This window comes from Eublepharis macularius, chromosome 2 (genome assembly GCF_028583425.1).
Source record: "Eublepharis macularius isolate TG4126 chromosome 2, MPM_Emac_v1.0, whole genome shotgun sequence".
Lineage (NCBI taxonomy): Eukaryota > Metazoa > Chordata > Lepidosauria > Squamata > Eublepharidae > Eublepharis > Eublepharis macularius.
Genome location: NC_072791.1, coordinates 213,327,879 through 213,335,745, shown reverse-complemented (window position 1 = coordinate 213,335,745; position 7,867 = coordinate 213,327,879).

Sequence of the window (7,867 nt, the reverse complement as noted above, 5' to 3'; positions counted from 1 at the left end):
TGTCATTCCAGTTCCCGAGCCCTTCTGTCACACCAGGGGCCGTCATTCCAGCATGGGGCCTGTCAATCCAGTCCCCGAGCTCTTCTGTCATGCCCAGGCACCGTCATTCCAGTCAGGGGCCTGTCATTCCAGTCCCCGAGCCCTTCTGGCACACCGAGGGCCCGTCATTCCAGTCAGGGGCCTGTCATTCCAGTCCCAGAGCCCTTCTGGCACACCCAGGGGCCGCATTCCAGTCATGGGCCTGTCATTCCAGTCCCCGAGTCCTTCTCTCACACCCAGGGCCCGTCATTCCAGTCAGGGGCCTGTCATTCCAGTCCCAGAGCCCTTCTGGCACACCCAGGGCCCGTCATTCCAGTCATGGGCCTGTCATTCCAGTCCCCAAGTCCTTCTCTCACACCCAGGGACCGTCATTCCAGTCAGGGGCCTATCATTCCAGTCCCAGAGCCCTTCTGGCACACCCAGGGGCCGTCATTCCAGTCATGGGCCTGTCATTCCAGTCCCCGAGTCCTTCTCTCACACCCAGGGCCCGTCATTCCTGTCAGGGGCCTGTCATTCCAGTCCCCGAGCCCTTCTGGCACACACAGGGCCCGTCATTCCAGGCAGGGGCCTATCATTCCAGTCCTCGAGCTCTTCTGTCACACCCAGGGCCCTTTATTCCAGTCAGGGGCCTGTCATTCCAGTTCCAGAGCCCTTCTTGCCCACCCAGGGGCCGTCATTCCAGTCAGGGGCCTGTCATTCCAGTCCCCGAGCCCTTCTGGCACACCGAGGGCCCGTCATTCCAGTCAGGGGCCTGTCATTCCAGTCCCAGAGCCCTTCTGGCACACCCAGGGGCCGTCATTCCAGTCATAGGCCTGTCATTCGAGTCCCAGAGCCCTTCTGGCACACCCAGGGGCCGTCATTCCAGTCATGGGCCTGTCATTCCAGTCCCAGAGCCCTTCTGTCACACCCAGGGGCCGTCATTCCAGCATGGGGCCTGTCAATCCAGTCCCTGAGCTCTTCTGTCATGCCCAGGCACCGTCATTCCAGTCAGGGGCCTGTCATTCCAGTCCCCGAGCCTTTCTGGCACACCCAGGGGCCGTCATTCCAGTCAGGGGCCTGTCATTCCAGTCCCAGAGCCCTTCTGGCACATCCAGGGGCCGTCATTCCAGTCATGGGCCTGTCATTCCAGTCCCCGAGTCCTTCTCTCACACCCAGGGCCCGTCATTCCAGTCAGGGGCCTGTCATTCCAGTCCCAGAGCCCTTCTGGCACACCCAGGGGCCGTCATTCCAGTCCCCGAGTCCTTCGCTCACACCCAGGGCCTGTCATTCCAGTCAGGGGCCTGTCATTCCAGTCCCCGAGCCCTTCTGGCACACCCAGGGCCCGTCATTCCAGGCAGGGGCCTGTCATTCCAGTTCCCGAGCCCTTCTGTCACACCCAGGGGCCGTCATTCCAGCATGGGGCCTGTCAATCCAGTCCCCGAGCTCTTCTGTCATGCCCAGGCACCGTCATTCCAGTCAGGGGCCTGTCATTCCAGTCCCCGAGCCCTTCTGGCACACCGAGGGCCCGTCATTCCAGTCAGGGGCCTGTCATTCCAGTCCCAGAGCCCTTCTGGCACACCCAGGGCCCGTCATTCCAGGCAGGGGCCTGTCATTCCAGTTCCCGAGCCCTTCTGTCACACCAGGGGCTGTCATTCCAGCATGGGGCCTGTCAATCCAGTCCCCGAGCTCTTCTGTCATGCCCAGGCACGGTCATTCCAGTCAGGGGCCTGTCATTCCAGTCCCCGAGCCCTTCTGGCACACCGAGGGCCCGTCATTCCAGTCAGGGGCCTGTCATTCCAGTCCCAGAGCCCTTCTGGCACACCCAGGGGCCGTCATTCCAGTCATGGGCCTGTCATTCCAGTCCCCGAGTCCTTCTCTCACACCCAGGGCCCGTCATTCCAGTCAGGGGCCTGTCATTCCAGTCCCAGAGCCCTTCTGGCACACCCAGGGCCCGTCATTCCAGTCAGGGGCCTGTCATTCCAGTCCCAGAGCCCTTCTGGCACATCCAGGGGCCGTCATTCCAGTCATGGGCCTGTCATTCCAGTCCCCGAGTCCTTCTCTCACACCCAGGGCCCGTCATTCCAGTCAGGGGCCTGTCATTCCAGTCCCAGAGCCCTTCTGGCACACCCAGGGGCCGTCATTCCAGTCCCCGAGTCCTTCGCTCACACCCAGGGCCTGTCATTCCAGTCAGGGGCCTGTCATTCCAGTCCCCGAGCCCTTCTGGCACACCCAGGGCCCGTCATTCCAGGCAGGGGCCTGTCATTCCAGTTCCCGAGCCCTTCTGTCACACCCAGGGGCCGTCATTCCAGCATGGGGCCTGTCAATCCAGTCCCCGAGCTCTTCTGTCATGCCCAGGCACCGTCATTCCAGTCAGGGGCCTGTCATTCCAGTCCCCGAGCCCTTCTGGCACACCGAGGGCCCGTCATTCCAGTCAGGGGCCTGTCATTCCAGTCCCAGAGCCCTTCTGGCACACCCAGGGCCCGTCATTCCAGGCAGGGGCCTGTCATTCCAGTTCCCGAGCCCTTCTGTCACACCAGGGGCCGTCATTCCAGCATGGGGCCTGTCAATCCAGTCCCCGAGCTCTTCTGTCATGCCCAGGCACCGTCATTCCAGTCAGGGGCCTGTCATTCCAGTCCCCGAGCCCTTCTGGCACACCGAGGGCCCGTCATTCCAGTCAGGGGCCTGTCATTCCAGTCCCAGAGCCCTTCTGGCACACCCAGGGGCCGCATTCCAGTCATGGGCCTGTCATTCCAGTCCCCGAGTCCTTCTCTCACACCCAGGGCCCGTCATTCCAGTCAGGGGCCTGTCATTCCAGTCCCAGAGCCCTTCTGGCACACCCAGGGCCCGTCATTCCAGTCATGGGCCTGTCATTCCAGTCCCCAAGTCCTTCTCTCACACCCAGGGACCGTCATTCCAGTCAGGGGCCTATCATTCCAGTCCCAGAGCCCTTCTGGCACACCCAGGGGCCGTCATTCCAGTCATGGGCCTGTCATTCCAGTCCCCGAGTCCTTCTCTCACACCCAGGGCCCGTCATTCCTGTCAGGGGCCTGTCATTCCAGTCCCCGAGCCCTTCTGGCACACACAGGGCCCGTCATTCCAGGCAGGGGCCTATCATTCCAGTCCTCGAGCTCTTCTGTCACACCCAGGGCCCTTTATTCCAGTCAGGGGCCTGTCATTCCAGTTCCAGAGCCCTTCTTGCCCACCCAGGGGCCGTCATTCCAGTCAGGGGCCTGTCATTCCAGTCCCCGAGCCCTTCTGGCACACCGAGGGCCCGTCATTCCAGTCAGGGGCCTGTCATTCCAGTCCCAGAGCCCTTCTGGCACACCCAGGGGCCGTCATTCCAGTCATAGGCCTGTCATTCCAGTCCCAGAGCCCTTCTGGCACACCCAGGGGCCGTCATTCCAGTCATGGGCCTGTCATTCCAGTCCCAGAGCCCTTCTGTCACACCCAGGGGCCGTCATTCCAGCATGGGGCCTGTCAATCCAGTCCCTGAGCTCTTCTGTCATGCCCAGGCACCGTCATTCCAGTCAGGGGCCTGTCATTCCAGTCCCCGAGCCTTTCTGGCACACCCAGGGGCCGTCATTCCAGTCAGGGGCCTGTCATTCCAGTCCCAGAGCCCTTCTGGCACATCCAGGGGCCGTCATTCCAGTCATGGGCCTGTCATTCCAGTCCCCGAGTCCTTCTCTCACACCCAGGGCCCGTCATTCCAGTCAGGGGCCTGTCATTCCAGTCCCAGAGCCCTTCTGGCACACCCAGGGGCCGTCATTCCAGTCCCCGAGTCCTTCGCTCACACCCAGGGCCTGTCATTCCAGTCAGGGGCCTGTCATTCCAGTCCCCGAGCCCTTCTGGCACACCCAGGGCCCGTCATTCCAGGCAGGGGCCTGTCATTCCAGTTCCCGAGCCCTTCTGTCACACCCAGGGGCCGTCATTCCAGCATGGGGCCTGTCAATCCAGTCCCCGAGCTCTTCTGTCATGCCCAGGCACCGTCATTCCAGTCAGGGGCCTGTCATTCCAGTCCCCGAGCCCTTCTGGCACACCGAGGGCCCGTCATTCCAGTCAGGGGCCTGTCATTCCAGTCCCAGAGCCCTTCTGGCACACCCAGGGGCCGTCATTCCAGTCCCCGAGTCCTTCGCTCACACCCAGGGCCCGTCATTCCAGGCAGGGGCCTGTCATTCCAGTCCCAGAGCCCTTCTGGCACACCCAGGGCCCGTCATTCCAGGCAGGGGCCTGTCATTCCAGTTCCCGAGCCCTTCTGTCACACTCAGGGGCCGTCATTCCAGCATGGGGCCTGTCAATCCAGTCCCCGAGCTCTTCTGTCATGCCCAGGCACCGTCATTCCAGTCAGGGGCCTGTCATTCCAGTCCCCGAGCCCTTCTGGCACACCGAGGGCCCGTCATTCCAGTCAGGGGCCTGTCATTCCAGTCCCAGAACCCTTCTGGCACACCCAGGGGCCGTCATTCCAGTCAGGGGCCTGTCATTCCAGTCCCAGAGCCCTTCTGGCACACCCAGGGGCCGTCATTCCAGTCATGGGCCTGTCATTCCAGTCCCCGAGTCCTTCTCTCACACCCAGGGCCAGTCATTCCAGTCAGGGGCCTGTCATTCCAGTCCCCGAGCCCTTCTGGCACACCCAGGGGCCGTCATTCCAGTCATGGGCCTGTCATTCCAGTCCCCGAGTCCTTCTCTCACACCCAGGGCCCGTCATTCCAGTCAGGGGCCTGTCATTCCAGTCCCCGAGCCCTTCTGGCACACCCAGGGCCCGTCATTCCAGGCAGGGGCCTGTCGTTCCAGTTCCCGAGCCCTTCTGTCACACCCAGGGGCCGTCATTCTAGCATGGGGCCTGTCAATCCAGTCCCCGAGCTCTTCTGTCACACCCAGGGCCCTTTATTCTAGTCAGGGGCCTGTCATTCCAGTTCCAGAGCCCTTCTGGCCCACCCAGGGGCCGTCATTCCAGTCAGGTGCCTGTCATTCCAGTGCCCGAGCCCTTCTGGCACACCGAGGGCCCGTCATTCCAGTCAGGGGCCTGTCATTCCAGTCCCAGAGCCCTTCTGGCACACCCAGGGGCCGTCATTCCAGTCATGGGCCTGTCATTCCAGTCCCAGAGCCCTTCTGGCACACCCAGGGGCCGTCATTCCAGTCAGGGGCCTGTCATTCCAGTCCCCGAGCCCTTCTGTCACACCCAGGGGCCGTCATTCCAGCAAGGGGCCTGTCAATCCAGTCCCCGAGCTCTTCTGTCATGCCCAGGCACCGTCATTCTAGTCAGGGGCCTGTCATTCCAGTCCCAGAGCCCTTCTGGCACACCCAGGGGCCGTCATTCCAGTCAGGGGCCTGTCATTCCAGTCCCAGAGCCCTTCTGACACACCCAGGGGCCCTCATTGCAGTCATGGGCCTGTCATTCCAGTCCCCGAGTCCTTCTCTCACACCCAGGGCCCGTCATTCCAGTCAGGGGCCTGTCATTCCAGTCCCAGAGCCCTTCTGGCACACCCAGGGGCCGTCATTCCAGTCATGGGCCTGTCATTCCAGTCCCCGAGTCCTTCTCTCACACCCAGGGCCCGTCATTCCAGTCAGGGGCCTGTCATTCCAGTCCTAGAGCCCTTCTGGCACACCCAGGGGCCGTCATTCCAGTCCCCGAGTCCTTCTCTCACACCCAGGGCCCGTCATTCCAGTCAGGGGCCTGTCATTCCAGTCCCCGAGCCCTTCTGGCACACCCAGGGCCCGTCATTCCAGGCAGGGGCCTGTCATTCCAGTTCCCGAGCCCTTCTGTCACACCCAGGGGCCGTCATTCCAGCATGGGGCCTGTCAATCCAGTCCCCGAGCTCTTCTGTCATGCCCAGGCACCGTCATTCCAGTCAGGGGCCTGTCATTCCAGTCCCCGAGCCCTTCTGGCACACCGAGGGCCCGTCATTCCAGTCAGGGGCCTGTCATTCCAGTCCCAGAGCCCTTCTGACACACCCAGGGGCCGTCATTGCAGTCATGGGCCTGTCATTCCAGTCCCCGAGTCCTTCTCTCACACCCAGGGCCCGTCATTCCAGTCAGGGGCCTGTCATTCCAGTCCCAGAGCCCTTCTGGCACACCCAGGGGTCGTCATTCCAGTCATGGGCCTGTCATTCCAGTCCCCGAGTCCTTCTCTCACACCCAGGGCCCGTCATTCCAGTCAGGGGCCTGTCATTCCAGTCCTAGAGCCCTTCTGGCACACCCAGGGGCCGTCATTCCAGTCCCTGAGTCCTTCTCTCACACCCAGGGCCCGTCATTCCAGTCAGGGGCCTGTCATTCCAGTCCCCGAGCCCTTCTGGCACACCGAGGGCCCGTCATTCCAGTCAGGGGCCTGTCATTCCAGTCCCAGAGCCCTTCTGGCACACCCAGGGGCCGTCATTCCAGTCATGGGCCTGTCATTCCAGTCCCAGAGCCCTTCTGGCACACCCAGGGGCCGTCATTCCAGTCATGGGCCTGTCATTCCAGTCCCCGAGCCCTTCTGGCACACCCAGGGCCCGTCATTCCAGGCAGGGGCCTGTCATTTCAGCTCCCGAGCCCTTCTGTCACACCCAGGGGCCGTCATTCCAGTCAGGGGCCTGTCAATCCAGTCCCCGAGCTCTTCTGTCATGCCCAGGCACCGTCATTCCAGTCAGGGGCCTGTCATTCCAGTCCCCGAGCCCTTCTGGCACACCGAGGGCCCGTCATTCCAGTCAGGGGCCTGTCATTCCAGTCCCCGAGCCCTTCTGGCACACCCAGGGGCCATCATTCCAGTCATGGGCCTGTCAATCCAGTCCCCGAGTCCTTCTCTCACACCCAGGGCCCGTCATTCCAGGCAGGGGCCTGTCATTTCAGTCCCAGAGCCCTTCTGGCACACCCAGGGGCCGTCATTCCAGTCTGGGGCCTGTCATTCCAGTCCCAGAGCCCTTCTCTCACACCCAGGGCCCGTCATTCCAGTCAGGGACCTGTCATTCCAGTCCCAGAGCCCTTCTGGCACACCCAGGTGTCATCATTCCAGTCTGGGGCCTGTCATTCCAGTCCCAGAGCCCTTCTGGCACACCCAAGGGCCGTCATTCCAGTCATGGGCCTGTCATTCCAGTCCCCGAGTCCTTCTCTCACACCCAGGGCCCGTCATTCCAGTCAGGGGCCTGTCATTCCAGTCCCAGAGCCCTTCTGGCACACCCAGGGCCCGTCATTCCAGGCAGGGGCCTGTCATTCCAGTCCCAGACCCCTTCTGGCACACCCAGGGGCCGTCATTCCAGTCTGGGGCCTGTCATTCCAGTCCCAGAGCCCTTCTCTCACACCCAGGGCCCGTCATTCCAGTCAGGGGCCTGTCATTCCAGTCCCAGAGCCCTTCTGGCACACCCAGGGGCCGTCATTCCAGTCATGGGCCTGTCATTCCAGTCCCAGAGCCCTTCTGGCACACCCAAGGGCCGTCATTCCAGTCATGGGCCTGTCATTCCAGTCCCCGAGTCCTTCTCTCACACCCAGGGCCCGTCATTCCAGTCAGGGGCCTGTCATTCCAGTCCCAGAGCCCTTCTGGCACACCCAGGGGCCGTCATTCCAGTCCCCGAGTCCTTCTCTCACACCCAGGGCCCGTCATTCCAGCCAGGGGCCTGTCATTCCAGTCCCAGAGCCCTTCTGGCACACCCAGGGGCCGTCATTCCAGCATGGGGCCTGTCAATCCAGTCCCCGAGTCCTTCTCTCACACCCAGGGCCCGTCATTCCAGTCAGGGGCCTGTCATTCCAATCCCCGAGCCCTTCTGGCACACCCAGGGCCCGTCATTCCAGGCAGGGGCCTGTCATTCCAGTCCCAGAGCCCTTCTGGCACACCCAGGGGCCGTCATTCCAGTCTGGGGCCTGTCATTCCAGTCCCAGAGCC